The following is a 22,261-nucleotide window of genomic DNA, read 5'->3' on the forward strand; positions in this document are numbered from 1 at the left end:
TTGCATATTTAATGAATTTTTGAAATTAAGGATATATATTTGAAGTTACATGACCAAAATCGATGAAACTTGCTATGTGCATTGAAGATACTATGATAAAACATTATTACATGTAATTCAGTATTTTTACATCGGCCAATTCCTAATTTGCATATTTTATGAACTTTCCTAATTAGGGGTATTTATCTGAATTGACGAGACCAAAGTTGATGAAACTGGCTATGCACATTAAAGATACTATGATAGAACATTATTGAAAGTCACTAAGCATTTAAACTTCAGCCAATTCCTTATTTGCATATTTAACGAACTTTCATAATCAGGGATATTTATCTGTATGGACTAAACCAAAGTTGACAAAACTTGCTATGTACATTAAAGATGCTACGATACGTCATTATTGAAAGTCATTAAGCATTTTTACTTCATCCAGCTCATAATTTGCATATTTAATGAATTTTTGAAATTAGGGATATATATTTGAATTTACATAATCAAAATTGATGAAACTTGCTATGTACGTTAAAGATACTATTATGTAGGCTAACATTATTGAAAAGCATTAAGCATTTTTGCTTCAGCCAATTCCTAATGTGTGTATTTAATTAACTTTCCTAATTAGGGATATATACTTGGATTTAAGTTGGCATAACATGCTATGTACATTGATGATTATACCTGGTTATACCAATATAGGAATCATTTCACACTTAAGTTTTCATGTCAGCTAATTTATAGTTTGCATATCTAATGAGCTTTCAAAGTTTGGAATATATAGTTTGAAGGACTTGACCAAAGGCAATTAATTACACTTGCTATATAAAGTGGTGATACAATGATAGCAGTCAAAGAAATCAATTATTTTTATTTCAGCTAATTACATATTTGAATACTTAATGACCTATAGAGTTAATCTGTGGTGAATATTGTTTATTATGTTGATCATAATTATTTCAATGAAGTTGCAAACATGTGGCAAAGGTTCAAATTTACACATAACTGCAATATATAATGAAACACGTGAGCATTTACAGTTCATATCTGGTTAAATGTAAGCTGTAAATTTTTCTGGTTCATTGTAAGGAATTCATGGATTTACAACATACCATTGAAGTGCCCGGGAGCACCGCCATCCTGTACCGGTACTAATGTTTATTAGTCGCGCCAGCGGCTTACTGACTACGCATGCGCTTATTCATAATATACTATGCGAGTAACCGGAAGTGTACCCTTCTTTCATGGGCGCTGCCATGTTTTTTTTTTGAGTACTCGTAAATAAACAAATGCGAAACAAATTACCATTATATAACATGCCATTTATAAAATATACCTCTTTTATTAGCCAGTAAATGTTATTATGCACCTTGTCGCTGATACAAAATATCGTTAATATAGATAAAGGGAGAAAACTGTCGTGCATATGAACGGGGGCATACGCAAAGAATGCTGGGATTGAATTTTAGAAAGTGCCCCCTGTGTCAATAATTAGATTCAAAATTGCCAGATTGTTTAGACGGAACGCTATAGTTTTCAGCTTGCAAGTGGAAGGTGGGCAGTGCAGTTACCATTGCAATGATAATGGTTGCATAATACGTCCCTTGTTTAACGCAATAGGCTGTTATCATTGTAAAAATTGCCAAAATTTGTCCAAAACTTTTACACGTTACAGAAAATCTACACCTGCACTGCTGCAGGGTTTGTCGTAGTGTACGTACGTGAACTGCTTTCATCAGAGGGAAACTGGACATAGTTGTCATATAAACGTTTATGAAATAACAATTAATTACATTTTATCATGAATCAATACAAATAACATTGCCAATCTTAACCCTGGCGCGACACCAAGGGCTGAGCCCTATATAATATTATTCGCCCATAAATGAGAAGTCAAATTTTTTGGATATAAATGAAAGTTATTTGAACTGGTTGGTTACAGCTCCAGCAAACGTTCAAAAGTGGAGTCTAAGTATCAACAGGTATGATATGTGTGAAAGAGTATTAAGGCACGGGACTCAATCAGATCAACAATATCTAATACAGGAAATGGTGAACTAATATAATGCAGAAGGGGAGAAAAAATTTAGCAACAAACTATTGTACCATAATGGACATGACTAATCTAAACCAAATTACTTAAATTGGATTGTTGGCATTGATTACACATGTATCTATTGTCCATCGAATAGAAAATAAATTTGGGCCATTGACTAAAAGACATTTGCTTCACTCACCACTTGTACCAAGTATTTGGAGTGTACACCTATCTACAATACATGTTCAATGAAACAGAGTTTTTAGACTGTAAGTCAAAAGTGCATCTTAATCTGCGAGACTAAATAAAGCTTACCCCTCATGCACATTTATTAATTTATATACCGCAACAAATCATGAGAAATATGGCAGGCAATGTGGGGACTTTTAACCACAACTACGGTATGTGCCAGAAACCTTAAATTTTTGTAAGGGTTAAAATCTGTTCTACTATTTTTAACACATGGCCCCACAGTATGTGATGTACTTGAAAGATTGACAGAATCATCAAAAGCAGTCAGTCCCAAGTATTTGTGTCGTAATGTGTCAGCATATTCTGTGGTGTGAATGAAAAATAATATATCAGTAGTTTCATGTCTGTTATCAAGGCTTCACAGTGTGTCGCAGAAAACTTTAGAATCTTAATAAATCAAATATACACTGAATAATCATGACTATGGGCAATATTTCCAAAACACCATTGTTCAATTTGCTTTGTGTGTGGTAAATGAATTACATGCAGCTAGCACTGCATTAAGTTGGTGGCTTACTTGCCAAGCATATTACATGATGCATTAGTCTTTCTGTCACTCCTACTACATTCAATGACATGATGCAGTAGTCTTTCAGTCACTCCTACTACATTCAATTACATGATGCAGTAGTCTTTCTGTCACTCCTAATAAATTCAATTACATGATGCAGTAGTCTTTCAGTCACTCCTACTACATTCAATGACATGATGCAGTAGTCTTTCAGTCACTCCTACTACATTCAATTACATGATGCAGTAGTCTTTCTGCCACTCCTACTACATTCAATTACATGATGCAGTAGTCTTTCAGTCACTCCTACTACATTCAATGACATGATGCAGTAGTCTTTCTGCTACTCCTACTACATTCAATGACATGATGCAGTAGTCTTTCTGTCACTCCTACTACATTCAATTACATTATGTAGTAGTCTTTCAGTCACTCCTACTACATTCAATTACATGATGCAGTAGTCTTTCTGTCACTCCTACTACATTCAATTACATGATGCAGTAGTCTTTCAGTCACTCCTACTACATTCAATTACATGATACAGTAGTCTTTCAGTCACTCCTACTACATTCAATTACATGATGTAGTAGTCTTTCAGTCACTCCTACTACATTCAATTACATGATACAGTAATCTTTCAGTCACTCCTACTACATTCAATGACATGATGCAGTAGTCTTTCACTCACTCCTACTACATTCAATTACATGATGCAGTAGTCTTTCTGCCACTCCTACTGCATTCAATTACATGATGCATAAGTACTTTCAGTCACTCCTACTACATTCAATTACATGATGCAGTAGTCTTTCTGTCACTCCTACTACATTCAATTACATGATGCAGTAGTCTTTCAGTCACTCCTACTACATTCAATTACATGATGCAGTAGTCTTTCAGTCACTCCTACTACATTCAATTACATGATGCAGTAGTCTTTCAGTCGCTCCTACTACATTCAATTACATGATGCATTAGTCTTTCAGTCACTCCTACTACATTCAATTACATGATGTAGTAGTCTTTCAGTCACTCCTACTACATTCAATTACATGATGCAGTAGTCTTTCTGTCACTCCTACTACATTCAATTACATGATGCAGTAGTCTTTCTGCCACTCCTACTACATTCAATGACATGATGCAGTAGTCTTTCAGTCACTCCTACTACATTCAATTACATGATGCATTAGTCTTTCAGTCACTCCTACTACATTCAATTACATGATACAGTAGTCTTTCAGTCACTCCTACTACATTCAATTACATGATGCAGTAGTCTTTCTGTCACTCCTACTACATTCAATTACATGATGCAGTAGTCTTTCTGTCACTCCTACTACATTCAATTACATGATGCAGTTGTCTTTCAGTCACTCCTACTACATTCAATTACATGATGTAGTAGTCTTTCTGTCACTGCTACTACATTCAATTACATGATACAGTAGTCTTTCAGTCACTCCTACTACATTCAATTACATGATGTAGTAGTCTTTCTGTCACTCCTACTACATTCAATTACATGATGTAGTAGTCTTTCTGTCACTCCTACTACATTCAATTACATGATGTAGTAGTCTTTCTGTCACTGCTACTACATTCAATTACATGATACAGTAGTCTTTCAGCCACTCCTACTACATTCAATTACATGATGCAGTAGTCTTTCTGTCACTGCTACTACATTCAATTACATGATGCAGTAGTCTTTCAGTCACTCCTACTACATTCAATTACATGATGCAGTAGTCTTTCTGTCACTCCTACTACATTCAATTACATGATGCAGTAGTCTTTCAGTCACTCCTACTACATTCAATTACATGATGCAGTAGTCTTTCAGTCACTCCTACTACATTTAATTACATGATGCAGTAGTCTTTCAGTCACTCCTACTACATTCAATTACATGATGCAGTAGTCTTTCAGTCACTCCTACTACATTCAATTACATGATGCAGTAGTCTATCTGTCACTCCTACTACATTCAATTACATGATGCAGTAGTCTTTCTGTCACTCCTACTACATTCAATTACATGATGCAGTAGTCTTTCTGTCACTCCTACTACATTCAATTACATGATGCAGTAGTCTTTCTGTCACTCCTACTACATTCAATTACATGATGCAGTAGTCTTTCTGTCACTCCTACTACAGTCAATTACATGATGCAGTAGTCTTTCAGTCACTCCTACTACATTCAATTACATGATGCAGTAGTCTTTCTGTCACTCCTACTACATTCAATTACATGATGCAGTAGTCTTTCTGTCACTCCTACTACATTCAATTACATGATGTAGTAGTCTTTCAGTCACTCCTACTACATTCAATTACATGATGCATTAGTCTTTCAGTCACTCCTACTACATTCAATTACATGATACAGTTGTCTTTCTGTAACTCCTACTATATTCAATTACATGATGCAGTAGTCTTTCAGTTACTTCTACTACATTCAATTACATGATGCATAGTCTTTCAGTCACTCCTACTACATTCAATTACATGATGCAGTAGTCTTTCTGTCACTCCTACTACATTCAATTACATGATACAGCAGTCTTTCTGTCACTCCTACTACATTCAATTACATGATGCAGTAGTCTTTCAGTCACTCCTACTTCATTCAATTACATGATGCAGTAGTCTTTCTGTCACTCCTACTACATTCAATTACATGATGTAGTAGTCTTTCTGTCACTCCTACTACATTCAATTACATGATGTAGTAGTCTTTCTACCACTCCTACTACATTCAATTACATGATGCATTAGTCTTTCAGTCACTCCTATTACATTCAATTACATGATGTAGTTGTCTTTCTGTCACTCCTACTACATTCAATTACATGATGCAGTAGTCTTTCAGTCACTCCTACTACATTCAATTACATGATGCAGTAGTCTTTCTGTCACTCCTACTACATTCAATTACATGATTAGTAGTCTTTCTGTCACTGCTACTACATTCAATTACATGATGCGGTAGTCTTTCTGTCACTCCTACTACATTCAATTACATGATACAGTAGTCTCTCTGTCACTCTTACTACATTCAATTACATGATGCAGTAGTCTTTCAGTCACTCCTACTACATTCAATTACATGATGCAGTAGTCTTTCTGTCACTCCTACTACATTCAATTACATGATGCAGTAGTCTTTCAGTCACTCCTACTACATTCAATTACATGATGCAGTAGTCTTTCTGTCACTCCTACTACATTCAAGTACATGATGCAGTAGTCTTTCTGCCACTCCTACTGCAGTAATTCTGTCAATACCACCTGTCTTGCTATCTGGTAACTTTTGTATAGCATTAAGCACTTCCTCAGGAGAAACATACATATCAGAAGAAAAATTGACATGTTTCATTTTCTCATCAATTTCAGTTTTGCCAGACTGGAGTGGACGGAATTCAGAATAATGAGTGAGTTCTAACACACACTGCAGATTTCTTCACAATTTTCACATCTGAAATATTTCATCACTGTGGACTTACATAAAAAGATTGTGGATAGTTTTGAATAATAAGATGTTTGGCCAAAGTTAGCAGATATATTCATTAAAAAGAAAAGTTTCAGATTCACACAATTTGAATAAATTTGAACTTGAATATTGCAAGAGATTTGCATGCCAATTTTCGGTCAGACCAGATGAATATATAAGACATGAAAAGACAGATGAGTTCAAAAGGTTACCTGAGGTCATGCTTATGGCATGTATTGAAACTAACATGGCAGTTGTCTATTTGCCTGTTTCATATTGATAATTATAATTCAGTTTGTTTATTTTGAAAACAGATTTCAAAGGGAAAGAGTGCCTGGTACCTGAATACAACACAATAAATAATGATTACATTCCTTAGTTAAAGAAATGGAGGTGTGCAAATGTATTTAACAATTAATACACACTTGTGCATTTTAGTTTCACAGAACAACCACAGTCAAATAATATCTCAAACCACAAAACGAAAATGCTAGATCAATCTGTGTGTAACGCATACCAGATAGTTGTAATTTTATGCTGTCAGTCCTTTGCTGTTTGTTACTGTCTGGTACTACCGGTACTCTCGGTAATTGACGCTCCCTAAACACACTATCTTAACATGTCAAATTTGCTGGTTTATGTCTTTGTCATTACCTGATTCTGTTGGTTGCTATATTAACTGCAATATGTCAAAATTTTAGGAAGGCAGATTTCAAAATATCAAAATGAGCCAGTCTTGGCAGAAGCCATTTTCTGTACATTAATGCTTTTTATAGTAACTGACATGATATCTTGATATAACATGATTTAAGCAAAAGTTGGTAATCAAAATAACCTGTTTACTCCCATTTACTGCAGGTAACATCAACAATCATAATTAATTGCAAAATGTTTTGGTCAACCTAATGTACTAAATAAGAAAACGGTCTTGAGCCGATTTTGCTAAAAATAGTTTATTTCTAATGTATGCCTTTGGCAACCCAGATAATTTCTCCAAAGAGAATTTCAAATACATGTTAGTAGTAACAATTACAAATTCACTCAAAACATGGTTTACATTTCGAATGTGTAGAATATTCACAACTATTAATATTCACTGAAAATCAGGAAGTCCTTGAGATCTGGCCCAAGCTGCATTTTGATGAAAACACAAACATATAATTATTAAAATGTGACACTTGGTCTTAGAATTACATACCTTGGTTGATATGGCTTGATGTATTCTATCAACAGAAGGAGTTACTGATACAGATCACTCTATTGAAGGTTGCAGTGCCAGCATATGAATAGAAAGTTTTGAAATATTCCTGAGAAAATTGGTATAATTTGACACTGAAAGCGTTAGGGAAGTATCTGTGTTTGGTCCGCACAATTACATGTCACATGATATATAGTTCCAGTGGGCATACTTGGCATTCCAGACATTCATTCCCTGCTGAGTGGAGCTACGTACGATCCTGAGTAAAGTAAGCAGAGAGTTTAGAGAGCAGAGAGTTTAGCAGTAAAGCTGTTGCTTTAGTTCCAGTAAGCTGTTGCTGTGTAGTTCCTGTTGAATGCTGTATTTAACCATTAAAGAAATATAAGCCGAATGGCAGAGAGCTGTAATACACGACTCCCAGTGTTTTATTGGCCTGGGTTGGGCCAATTAACCCCAGCAGAACTTCGCCGGCAGGTACCATTAAGTCAGAATCCCTTACGGGGCCTCTAAGCAGTGTAGTATTACTCAGGCCAGCTACCACTTTCCTGTTAAGATATACTCACTGTGTTAAGCCCTGTACGAACCCGACTCACGACACAAAGGCCAGAAAGAGAGAAAGTTGTCGCAATTCATCCATTTACAAAGAGAAGGTAAATACTCTCTTTGAAGATATTGAAAAAGAAATAATCAATTACTCATCCGAGGGTGAAATAATTATTATGGGTGATTTCAATGCACGTACAGGAAGACTTGATGATTACGTTACAGATGACTCAAGAGAACATATTACATTACCAAATATGTATGCTATAGATAATTTCAGAGCAAGATTGAATAAGGATAATAATATCAATTCATATGGAAGGAAACTTATTGACCTCTAACACCTTCTGATCTATTTTGGATTTTCTGATCTTGAGGTTTTCTGTTATTTACATGATGAATTTGTTAGTTTCACTGTAATTGACTACTATTTTGCAAAATTTTGTTATAAAAAGTTATGTTTATGGTTTATAATTTCAGGCTGCTAAAATTTCCTGCATAATTCTTTAGTTTGCAAAATTCGCCTGTTTGAAAGTTCTTCATAATGATTGACATAAAAATAACAATTCAAAATTTCCATTCAGTCCATGTAATATATTTTAAAATTTGCATGTTTAAAAATCACATTTTTATATATGTCCAAATAATTTACAATTTCATGAAATAAATTCAGATGTAAGACATACTTGCAAAAGTGAAACACAAAAATTGACAGTAAAAAAACACATTATTATTGACTATCATTTTTATTCAACAATTAATGAATAAAATAATACAGATTTACAACAAGAAAATTGAACTGAGATATTTTACAGGCAAAAAACTAACTTTGCATCGGCTTTCTCAAAAACAAATCTTTTTTGGAATTTGCGCAGCATATTATTATCAGTCTGGCATTATTACCTCTGTCATAAAAAATAATTACATTTTTGGAAGAATAAAACAGGCAATTGATATTTGAGACGGCGTTCAATTGAACGCCGTCTCAAAGAATGCTTGAGATGGCGTTCAATTGAACGCCATCTCAAAGAATGCTTGAGACGGCGTTCAATTGAACGCCATCTCAAGCATTCTTTGAGAAGGCGTTCCATTGAACGCCATCTCAAGCATTCTTTGAGATGGCGAACGCCATCTCAAAGAATGTTTGAGACGGCATTCAATTGAACGCCATCTCAAGCATTCTTTGAGATGGCGTTCAATTGAACACCGTCTCAAACCTTGTAGAGATGATGTTCAATTGTGCACTGTGTCTAGGCAAATTTATTGATATCTGATGTTGTCATGGTCAAAGCATAGAAATATGAAATTGTATGTGTTACAATTTTCAATAGCAAATGACAGGAATAATTCTAGGACACAAGGCCTTGTACTTGTTAAGAAATGACCTATACCTTTCCAAACAAGTGAATTTTACTGAATACATGAGACCTTCACACAAACACCTGATACAGTACACAGCAAAACTTGTGTTCAATTAAGTCCTGCTTTGGGCATGACTTAGATAAGCCCAAAACAAGCCCAAAGTAAGTCTGAGACCCACAGAATAGCTTTCAACACTACATTATCTCTTACAATGTGCAGGAAATCACATATAAATGTAATTCAGTGGCAATGATAGTTATCACCTTTAGACTCAATGGCCCCAGACAAGGTGAGAATGAGACATGCAGACTTTGCTGTCAAGCTGGGTATGCCGCGGGCTTGCTTTAGGCTAGCCTTAAACAAGCTTAAGACTGGCCTTAGGCTTGTTTTCTGCTAGCCCTGGACATGCCTTTCTGAATGGAAGTTTTGCTGTGTACTGTTGCTGTTTCACTAAACTACCGAATAAGAGAGCAGACAGTGAGAAGGGCAGCTGCATTGGCTACATGTGCCACAAGAAAATGACAAGCTCAATTGTATACAACTTATACAACTTAATCTAATTTAAGAAATGTACAGAAAGAAAATTAACAAACTTTTGTCAGTAATACAAGAAGAATTCCTCCATTACATCCCGTTACATCACTGTCACTACAGTCTCTGAGTACATGTTTACGTTGATTCCACCAGATCATTCATCCGATGAAGTTTCATTGCTCAACACGTGGTTGTTAAACATGTCCAGTTTCCAGGTCTACATACTTTCAGGTCTTGGGCTTATCATAGGAAAAAATATCGCTGTAGATTTGATGTTCACTTCTCATCTACACGTAGTTTCTGTACATGTGACTTACACAGACCACAATGGTTAACGCTTCCAAGGTGTCTATCTCTTATTTGAATTATTGTATCCTTTTGTTGACAAAATGTCTACATTGTTTTTTCTGTCTGTATGTGTTGTCATTGGTGACTTCTTTTGGCCAGAAGCTGTGATCAGAAAAGATAAACAAATGGTCATGATATTGACTTTGAAAAAAACAACATGTAATGATATGTCATGAAAAATACAACAAAAACTGTTGATGACACTGCACTCCCATTTTATAGAAATACTCAGTGCTAGCAAACACATACAGCAACATTGTATTCCTACAGAATGATTACTAAGAAAATTCGACTGCAAATCATTCTTATACTGAAGCATATATGAAGTACTTCATCTCATAATGACCTGGGCACCTAATTTGTAAGAAATGGGATAAACACTTTCAAAGAAGAAGATAGTTTGATCAAAAAGTGGAAAATATTGCCACAAAAATACAAATATGAGAATTTGCCATCAATTCAATGATGAGGTTCATTTAAACAACGGTACATCTACCGGTACATCACACATGGCATGACTACTCAAAAATCAGCTCAACATGAGCAGAGGTTTGGAAGTTTTTGATCTGGACAGACAGATAGACAGACATACAAACACTGTACGGACATACAATGTATAGTCAGACATATCACATGCAGATATTTTGATGCCATTGCATACAACCTCCCAGTTGCCATGTGTATGGCAAATGGGAAGTAAAAAATTGGAAAATTTTAAGCAGAAAAATATTATTGGTTTAGCTTTCATGACGATTGTGAAATTGTCCAATAAGCTAAATTTTGTGTAGAAATAAACAATATTCTGACTTGGCTTTCATAATGATTAAAACTGTCTGTGAGCTTAATTTATGATCCAAATGTAATAACACATACATATACCATTAGTTTTAGTGGTCTCCAGTTAGCAAAAATTAAATATTACATGTGCATGAAAAGTGCATTATTATGCTTTAATCACTTACAGTGCCCAAAGGGTGTGCTGAAAATGAAATGGCAGGAAATGAAAGTGCTATAACATATTTGGAAAGGAATTTGATATTCAGAAATGTTTTAAGTTCCTCCTTTGCAATGTCAATTTTTTCTCAGACACCCCCACCCCTGCATGTAGTACATATAACTGTTTTCAAGTCCCCGCCATTCCCCGTCCTGAAGTGTTTGTGAACAAAGTCTTATTACTGGAAAGAGAGAGAATGTTGGACAGATTTGATCTTTGTCAGATAATCACACTTACATTTTAAGGGTTAATGAAAGGCTGGTGGACTGGTGGTCTTTTCTTACAGGTAATAAGTCTCCCATACATCATCTCTGTGTCAAAATCCTGAAAAAGAAAATTTTACAGGAGTCATATGTCTAAATCATGGTCCCTCACTGAACACTTACATGATATACCAGTAGTTTATTATTACATCACAGATAGAGTTGGACTGTTGTCTATAAAATTAATAATTACAGTATACATGTATGGTATGAGAAATGACAAAGTTCCACTCACATTTATGAAATATCTACTCTATGCTAGCCACCACTGACTTTACATGTATGTCATATAAATTCTCTGACATCATTTCTTATCTTTCTATGTACAGTGTCAAAATAAGTATAAGTTTATACAGAAAGATGCATCCCAAGCATTTCCATCTGTGGCAGAGATCTTGCTAGAACAAATAATTAATAAGATGCTCGTAAAAAATACAATCTTGTGCAGATAAATGAACATATGGGTGATTTTTTACTCGTTTGTTACTCAATTTTCTTAATATTTACTTTTGTTGAAGATGACACTGCATCCATGATGAATATAAAGATGGGCTTCTTTTGTGAATTATGCCCTTATGAATTATAGATCCTGATAATAACTGGGCAGTTTGTCTCTCCTTAGATCACTGAAGCTCAAACTTCACAGTTTGTATGGCAAAAGTACATACAGTATGCTGATGGATCAAATACAGAGTTGATGATGTAGTGATTAATTCTCTATCTCAACCTCTACTGTTCTTGTCACACAAGTAATGATTTACAAATAATGATTACAGCTGAGAAAAGCAATCAAGTGATCTCTCTACAATGTAATAAAAATATGGATCACATTTTAAAGTTCTGTTTGGTCGCATAAATGGTTTTCTAATGGCCAGTATATTGACATACCCCCTCCCACTGTATACAGACTGCAGCCTTTTTTCCCCACAATCAGAGGAGCTTGGATTTGTAAACAATGGTTTAACAATAGGTTAAACAAAATATAACATTTACCTTCATTCAAGTTTCGCTCGCCAGCTAGTGCATTCACAAGCATTTCTTGGTAAAGCTCACAGGCTGAGGAATCATTGAAAAGATTTGGCCAAACTTGCTGGATACACAGCGTCAATATTCCCATGGATGTTTACATTCCATTCCGCACCTCAAAAGTCGAGCCAATGTGTTATGTAATGGGTTTAACCCGTCCTCATTGCTCCGATGTGTGGCTGATCGGTCAGCGCTGGAACCCGTCTTTGCGCATTTATCACGCTACGAGATCTACAATACATGTTCTCCCTGGCATAAATGTGATGAACTGGGCAGTAGTTCAACTGTCAGTCAACTTCGATGAGCAGTCTAGATAAATTAGTGGTAGTGTACTGAGACTCTCGCTGATGAACGCTGCTAGCTGTATACTGAAGTCGCTGGTCTTACACAAACTGTAAACAATCATTTCATGGCGGCATATTCCATTTTAATATACAGGTACACATAGGGCTTGCCGCGCGGTTGTGTTAAAGGTACATGTTGTTTTCTTACGCCGTAAAGTTTTCCTACTGTGTAAAATACTGGGTAGTGTGGTACAGTCTTCATGATTGTTGTGGAGGTGTAGTCAATCATATGTTTCTCGTTAAGCGAGACGGCAACTCTTACACCAAGTAAGATGGTCTTTGCAAATTAACATAGTAAAGGTCACGGGTCACCCAGCTGTGAGGCTTTTGCATTGTTTCAAGTCGAACGTGTAAAGTAAACGGCGCGGCATTCGAATGATTTTGTTATGTCCACTGCACTTATTTCTTAGTTGGGAAAGGTTACTGATTCCGAATGTAGAACATCCATTACTCCGACGATTTAATGGCAGGACTACATAGAAATTGCAACGGAAACCTGGATATCGCCGATGACTTTGATGTCTGCCAACATGTTGTGGAGCTGGAGTGACCGTGCTGTTCCCGAGAAATGATGTCAGCACTTGCAGAGCATGCAGAGCGAAAGGAATTGTGATCGTAGCGTGAACGTTAAGAGGTGAAAGCACTGCCAAACGGACCCTTTGGAGTTATGTTTGAGAGGATGGTACGTAAAAAGCTATATTTTCAGTTATATCAGTGGTTAGGGCATCTCCATTGAAATGATTTTACCTGACACAGTGACAGTCACCGACGATAGGGACTCATCATTAGGGAGCCTTCAGAAATTACAGAGGGGGGGGGGCAATTGGGGGAGGGTCACTTTTTAGAAAACAGTTCAAGGGGAGGGTCACTTTTTATAAACCTATCGGTGGGGGGGGGGTCACTTTTGACAGAAGCTGATTTTATGGCCAAAACTTTGATTGTCCATGTGATATTTCCTGAATAGGAAATCACCAACAAAATATGTACACATTATCCACAAGTTTCACAAGCAAAGAAGATAAAGTGGTATCCTACACATCTTGAACAGTTAAAACTGATAAAAGACAAGAGGCAAAAACATATGCAACAGGTGGAAAAGTGTATATCTATTATCAAATGTACATAAATTCAAAGATATTGTCAGTTTTATATTGGAAAACTTGTGCATAGTTCTCTCATAGGCTACGTACCATGTACAGTAAATCAACTTTTGAGTGAAATTCAAAAATCAAATTTCTTCAAGTGCACAACCATGGACTTACAACCACTCTAGTTTAATCAAAAACATTAATATAAATAATCAAGCAATAATACTATTATTATTACATGCACAGATTTATCTAGTTTTGTATTGGAAAAAAATTATTCATTGTTTCATCATAGACCGCCATGCATAGTGAATTACATGTAACATTTCAGTGAAATTCCAATATCAAAATTCTTGCACAACCATGGCCTTACAACCACTCTAGTTTACTCGTTTAATCTAAAACATTAATACAAATAATCAAGCACACATATGTGCACAGATTTACCTAGTTTTGTATTGGAAAAAAAATTATTCACTATTTCATCATAGACCGCCATGCATAGTGAATTACATGTAACATTTCAGTGAAATTCCAATATCAAAGTTCTTGCACAACCATGGCCTTACAACCACTCTAGTTTACTAGTTTAATCTAAAACATTAATACAATAATCAAGCACACATACATGCACAGATTTACCTAGTTTTGTATTTGAAAAAAAAAATATTTATAGTTTCATAGTTTCATCATAGACCGCCATGCATAGTGAATTGACATTTCGGTGAAATTCCAAAATCAAATTTCTTGCACAACCATGGACTTGTAACCATTCTAGTTTAATCAAAAACATTAATATAAATAATCAAGCACACATACATGCACAGATTTACCTAGTTTTGTATTGGAAAAAAAATTATTCATTGTTTCCTCATAGACCGCCATGCATAGTGAATTGACATTTCAGTGAAATTCCAAAATCAAATTTCTTGCTCAATCATGGACTTACAACCACTCTAGTTTCATCAAAAACATTAATATAAATAATCAAGCACACATACATGCACAGATTTACCTAGTTTTGTATTGGAAAAAAAATTATTCATTGTTTCATCATAGACCGCCATGCATAGTGAATTAACATTTCAGTGAAATTCCAATATCAAAGTTCTTGCACAACCATGGACTTACAACCACTCTAGTTTACTAGTTTAATCAAAAACATTAATACAAATAATCAAGCACACATACATGCACAGATTTACCTAGTTTTGTATTGGAAAAAAAAATTATTCATAGTTTCATCATAGACCGCCATGCATAGTGAATCAACATTTCGGTGAAATTCCAAAATCAAATTTCTTGCACAACCATGGACTTGTAACCACTCTAGTCTAATCAAAAACAATAATGTAAATAATCAGGCATACATAAATGCACAGATTTATCTAATTTTGTACTGCAAAAAAAATATTCATAGTTTCATCATAGACACCATGGATACAGTAGTGAACCAGCTTTTTAGATGAAATTCAGAAATCAATTTCTCGTACACAAATGCACATTTTACTTCCCAATTCAAGCAAAGTACATTTAAATACATTATCAAACAAATATATATTACATGCAGATACGGCATGTTTTGTGGGGGAAAATTGTCAACAATTTGCCAGATAGACTCCATGTATTATGATTCGATATTTTTGGATGAAGCACTAAATGAGCCACATCTTTCCTTCTTATGGTTGCACAAAATATGGTGACCCTCCCTCCAGTAACCATCTTTAGCTCAATGGAAACCATCGTTGAAACTGCATGAGTTTCTTGTTTACAAACAATGTACCGGTATTTTGTTAAAGATATCCAGATGTCCCTCATCATGTGAGCTGCAACTTTTAAATTATATGATGTTGTAGATTATGACAGACTTTTAACTTTCACCAATCACCATCATACCTTAGTTACACTGTTAACATTGGTTGTACGGGTCAGATACGACCCTTGAACACAGTTTCTATGACTGCTTCCCTTTGATAATAATAGCTTTAAATTTTTACATCTTTAATTTTATTGTTCTTTAGTAAATTGTAAAATGTCAAATTTCATTTTTTCCTATCACTTTTGAATTTTCTCCTAATTTGAAATTTTAAATATTCATTTTAAGGTTTCTATGGGAAAACACAGACTGAAGAAAAGATAAGAGATGGAGACCTACAGCACTCTTAAGCCAGGTGTGATAGTAGAAGTGTTCTTTGTCCAGCATGCGAACGGGTTCTTCAGATTGATAAACATGTTGAAGTGAAGAATTATGAGTTTAAAGTCCACCGACACTGCATCCAGCAGGATATTGTTGAACACTGCATTACATCCAGCACACCAGATAATCAGAAGGAAGACAATCGGAAGAAAGGCAATCAAATGCGGCAATCAGACATTGCAATCAGACCTTTTTTTAATACATGCAGCAATATTGCTAAAGAAAGTAGGTGATAAATTCTGCTCTGAAAGTTTACAATTTTCAAGCTTAACCTCTGGGAAAGTGTGTATTACATGTGCATTGTCAGCTAGGTGATATCAACATAAACTTCTGTACTGCTGTACTTGTACATGTAGGTGACTATTTTGATGCATACAGTATATATACCAACACCTCGAATATAGTGGAACATAGTATCAATTATGTTCTAGTGAAGGACTGATGTTTAATCAAAATGACATGCAGCATTGTTTGCCAATCTTTCACTTCTATTTTAAGCTTCACTGTTAACGATGCAAAGTTTATCAAACTGATGGATGTCGATTGTCTGTTGTCAGGCATTCGTTGTCTGGAGTATGTCACCTTTTTACATTCCCAGCATCTTCAAAATGACTCTTCTGATTCCTTTAAAATGTGGAGTACAGTTAACCAGGGATGACTTTAATCAGATTTGTTCAAATTGTGATGAAATATGCAAATTTGTATTTTTAAGGCTAATTTTATACTTTTTCATCAAAAATTTGTTACTTAAGTACTACTCATTCAATAGCTTGATATATTTTGTCAACAGGTTCCTAAGGGTTATTTATGTATTAAAAAATCATGAAATCTAAAAATTTTGTAATCAGGGGGCAATTTTTGCCGAAAAATTGTTTCTCAAAAACTGCTTTTGTGATAGCTTTGACATTTATATACAGGTTCCTGGGGGTTATCTCAATGTGATGTATTAAAATTGTTATAAGATCAACACGTTTGTATTTTTCTGGCAATATTAGCCATTTTTGGTCAAAAAATATGTTTCTCGATAAACTACTCACCTGATAGCTTCGGTTAACATGTTCTTAAGAATGATCTTAATATAATTTGTTCAAATTATGGTGAAATCGTCCATGTGAATTTTTGCTATTATTTTTTGTCACTTTTTGTCAGGCCATCCTGAAATGAGCTAACAAAGATTTCCACCTTCATCATCAACACAAGTATCACAAATTATAGTTATTCTGTACATGTAACACAGTGAAGCTGTATCAGCCGTAGGGACGCTAGTTTATAACTGTTAATTTTATTTTCACTATTCCATAATCAAAATTTGCCACATGTATCTAGATTCTATAGCAGTAGTTGTGTAATTGGCATTGGTGAAAGATGCATGTATTCTTAAATACTGTATTCTTAAAAGGAAACACTCTGTGCTGTGTATTGATAATAATTTCTTCTGGGAACTTGCAAACTAGTTTGTTACTTTTAACAAGAGAGGATTTCTAGCCAAAGTGTATGGTACATTACATGGTTTACAACATTGATTTGTTTATTTTGTGATCAGTCACTAATAATCAAATTTCTGGAGGCAGCCTTTGCAACAATTAACAGTCAAAAGTTAAGAAATTGCTGCCTGTATGTGCAGGATTTGTGTGGTCTTTACCATTGTCTCTACACAATGTTCGGGAAAAGCTGGTGTTATGCTGGTAGCCAAAATGTCTAATTTTTTGTGTTTACATAATATTGTCAGGTACATATTAAATTTTCTTAAATTAATGATCAGTTCACTTAGATTTGCTGAATTTTTGAAATGCTGTTACCTAGTCTTTTATTAAATGCTTTTTTACTTTGAAACAGTACAAACACTCTCTCAAACATACCAGTTTTATTCACCAATGATAACACAAGGTGGCCTATTTGTTCATCAGAAATGTTCATTCTCCAACATTGACATGGCCTGCTTGTGCTTCGAGACGGCCTTAAATTGAACACCATCTCAGGCAGGGTCAGGCTGTGCTTTGAAATGGCGTTCATTTGAACACCACCTCAAGCAGGGCCAGGCTGTGCTTTGAGATGGCGTTCAATTGAACGCCATCTCAAGCAGGGCCAGGCTGTGCTTTGAGATGGCGTTCAATTGAACGCCATCTCAAGCAGGGTCAGCCTGTGCTTTGAGATGGCGTTCATTTGAACGCCATCTCAAGCAGGGCCAGCCTGTGCTTTGAGATGGCGTTCAATTGAACGCCATCTCAAGCAGGGCCAGGCTGTGCTTTGAGATGGCGTTCAATTGAACGCCATCTCAAGCAGGGTCAGCTAGCATTCTTCCAAAAAGACTGTACCAGGCACCTGCTACTGTGTCTACACAGCCGATGTTAGAAATCTTCAACAATATACGTAATAATTTTTAATTTTTCAAATTAAAATTTCTGAGACTTTAAATGCAGGTTATTTTGTGTTTCAAAGATGTCATAATGAAACCTGTCAGAAAAAGTTGATTTTTTACCTGCCAAAAATAAGATTTTTGATGTTAAAGGTTGAAGATTTCTATTTGTCAGTTTTTAATACTTTAAAATGTCAGTTAATTAGAGAGAGTGTGAAATTGCAATAATTTACGTGAAAATATCATGATTTGGTCAAGATCAGAAAATCCCAAATTAGATCAGAAGGTGTTCTCTGTTTATCAACAGACATGAAAATTGTCAATGGCAGAAAAATTGGCGACTTGTATGGAGATTTTACATGTTACACATATAACGGCTCAAGCCTTGTGGACTATGTAATCGCACAATCAAGCCTTCACTTTAAAATTCAATACTTGAGAGTTCACCAATTGACCCACTTATCAGACCATTGTCCACTATTTTTTGCAATCACTGGGCAAGTCAGAACTGAAAATGTGGACAACAGTACAGGTCTTAACCCCTTCCCAAAAGATATTTATGGGAACAAAGTTCAACTGAGAAGTATCAAGCGGCTCTCCAAAGCCCACCAGTCAGTTCCAAAATTACTCAGTATTTACACACTAATTATTTGACTGGTAATATTGATGATGCTGTGAAGGCTTGAATGATATAATTTACACGGCTGCAGACATGTCACTCAAAACCTGCACTCATAAAGTTATAAAGAAAGGCAATGTGAAAAAGAAAACATGTCGTCGATGGTATGACAAATCATGTTTTATAATAAAACGTGAAGTTAGAGCAATGGGTAAACTGATTGTGAAATATCCAAATGACCCATATGTGAGAGGTTGCTATTTTCAACTTAAGAAGGAGTATAAAAAGTTAATTAGAACTAAAAAGAGAATGTACCAGGAGAATCTTTTAAATAATATCACGGAAGTGAATGGTGGTAACTTAGATCAATTCTGGAGTGCATTGAAAGAATTAAAAACCAACAATTCCTTACCAACAAATGATGATATCAGTAATAGTATAAGTGTTGAAGAATGGATCAAGCATTTCTCAAATCAAAATAAGAAATATAACCATAGTTCAAAATTAGACAAAATTATAAAGGAGCTAGAAAGTAAGGAAATTAATGAAGAATTGAATGTGGATATTACTTCCACTGAAATCATGAAGGCAATTAAACAGTTAAAAAAGAAAAAGTCGCCAGGTGATGATAAAATAATCAATGAAATGTTAATAAGTGGTCAGTCTGTCCTTCTGAAACCAATAACAAAACTCTTTAATAGTATTTTAAATTCAAAAAGTTTCCAGACATGTGGCGCACTAGCATTATAAAACCACTTTTCAAATCAGGGATAAAAATAACCCAAATAACTACAGAGGGATAGCTCTATCAAGTTGTCTCTCAAAACTTTTCACTTCAGTTTTGAATAACAGATTACATAAATATGTTGAGAGCCATGATATTCTAAGTCAATATCAGGCTGGGTTTAGGCCTGGATTTCGAACAACAGACAACATGTTCATCTTAAAATCGGTTATTGATAAGTATATTAATAAATCAAACATTGAAAATGCGAAGGATAAAAGGAAAAATGTAAATAGGTTGTTTGTAGGATTTGTTGATTTTAGAAAGGCATTTGATAGTATTTGGCGTCAAGGGCTCTATTATAAGTTACTAACACACAATATTAATGGCAATATTTATCAAATAATTAAAAGTATGTATGACGAAGTCAAATACAGTATAAAACTTAATGGTGGAATCACACGACAGTTCAAATCAATGCGAGGAGTTAGGCAAGGTTGCAATATTAGTCCCATTCTTTTTAATCTGTTTGTTAACGATTTATCAGGTTACTTTGATGATAGGTGTGAACCAGTTAATTTAGGACAGTCTCTGATCAATTTTCTATTATATGCTGATGATCTTGTATTAATTTCAGAATCAGAGGCTGGATTACAGCGTTGCTTTGATAAACTTCATTCATATTGTAATGACTGGAATTTAGAAGTCAACACTAACAAAACCAAAGTCATTGTTTTCAACAAGAATGCTAGGGTCCTTCGTCATAGATATAACTTTTATTATAATAGTATGAAATTAGAAATTGTTCAAAGCTACAAATACTTAGGCATAGACTTCAAATGTAATGGGAAGTTTGACATTGCAAAGGAGACTCTATACAAGAAGGCACTGAAAGCGTTCTTTTATATTAGAAAGTGGTCAGTTCATCAGCTAACATAAATATTCATGCATGGATTCATATTTTTGACCATGTTATTAGGCCTATACTAACTTATGGATGTGAAATTTGGGGAACTGAGAAATATTCAGATAGGACACCAATTGAAAAATTGAATCTTAAGTTGTGTAAAATACTTCTCCAAGTTAATCAGTCAGCAACAAATTTAGCAGTGAGAGGTGAGATGGGCAGGCATCCTCTTTTAACTTTTATCAAGAAAATGATGGTTAAATATTGGTATAGAACATACACTAAGAAAGAAAATACTTTGATCCATGAGGTGATGGTATTTTGTACTAACAATAACATGGCCTGGGCAACTGCAATGCAAGAAATTACAGGATTGGAGAGTGTTGGTAATTTTGGCAAAATGATAAACATAGTGTGAAATACTTAACAGATAAGATAAGTAATGACTACATTTTAAAATGGAAAAATGAAGTTAATGCAGAAAAGACATCATCAGGAGAGAATAACAAATTACGCATTTATAGAAAGTTTAAAACAGATTTTAAAATGGAAAAGTATTTAAGCTGTATCAAAGATAAAAATGACAGAAAATACATTACCAAGCTGAGAATAAGTGACCATAATCTGATGATTGAGAAAGGTAGACACATGAGACCAAAACTAAAAGCTGAGGACAGAATTTGTAATAGGTGTGATACTAACTCAGTTGAGGACGAATTTCATTATATCATGTGTTGTCCATGTCATACACAAGCACGACAAAAATTGTTAGACTCGATAGCAGTCAACAATGAAAACTTCAACAACTGGGATTTGCAAGCCAATTTTGCTACATAATGAGCAATACAGATAGCATGATATACCTCACAACATTTATCCAAGAAAGAGATATTTTTTAAGATTACCCAACATTTCATATTCTGCATAAAGTTATATCTTATATTTATATATATATGTATAATATATATATATATATATATATATATACATATATATATATATACATATATATATATATAATATATATATATATATATATATATATATATATATATATATATATATATTTATTATTTTTTGATAAGTATCCTTTTCTTATTTCAGTAGTATTAGTTCTTGACTATGTTCACCTTTGAGGGAATAACGTCAATAAAGTTATTATTGTTATATTATTATTATTATTATTATTATTATTATTATATAACAAAATGGCTGTGCTACTTTGTTTATACAGTAGAAAAATGGGTTCAAAGTTCAGTTTAGGTCAACCAATGTGGTATGACAGGGTGATTGTTTACAGACACACCTCTGGTTCGACTAGGTAGGATTCAACCAGCACTACAGTGCGACCTTTTCATCTGAAGTCGTTTATCAATGTTGATATACAATCAGTAGATATCACCAAAAATGCCACAAAAGTAGGCTGGCACAATCACATTCGCATATCATTCTACTCAAACCA

General features: G+C 34.6%; 1 protein-coding gene and 1 long non-coding RNA gene across 6 annotated transcripts in view; both read right to left on the bottom strand.

Moving 5' to 3' along the window:
• Nucleotides 1-22,261, bottom strand: part of LOC139123444 (uncharacterized) — an 80,431-nt gene that overhangs the window by 38,066 nt on the left and 20,104 nt on the right. For 2 of the 5 annotated variants that reach the window (XM_070689580.1, XM_070689574.1), the window contains exon 4: nucleotides 7,495-7,753. The exons of 2 other annotated variants lie outside the window; for them this stretch is intronic. The gene's annotated coding sequence lies outside the window, so the exon portion shown is untranslated. The remainder of the gene's footprint in view (nucleotides 1-7,494; nucleotides 7,754-22,261) is intronic. One more of the 5 variants, XM_070689576.1, reaches the window with a different exon arrangement.
• LOC139123711 (uncharacterized) lies at nucleotides 9,229-12,918 on the bottom strand. Its single transcript, XR_011549775.1, has 3 exons — nucleotides 12,532-12,918; nucleotides 11,513-11,599; nucleotides 9,229-10,383 (listed from the first exon to the last, which is right to left on the bottom strand). It is a non-coding gene; the product is annotated as an uncharacterized lncRNA (long non-coding RNA).

Source organism: Ptychodera flava, assembly GCF_041260155.1.
Source record: "Ptychodera flava strain L36383 chromosome 23 unlocalized genomic scaffold, AS_Pfla_20210202 Scaffold_23__1_contigs__length_28996876_pilon, whole genome shotgun sequence".
Classification (NCBI taxonomy): Eukaryota; Metazoa; Hemichordata; class Enteropneusta; family Ptychoderidae; genus Ptychodera; species Ptychodera flava.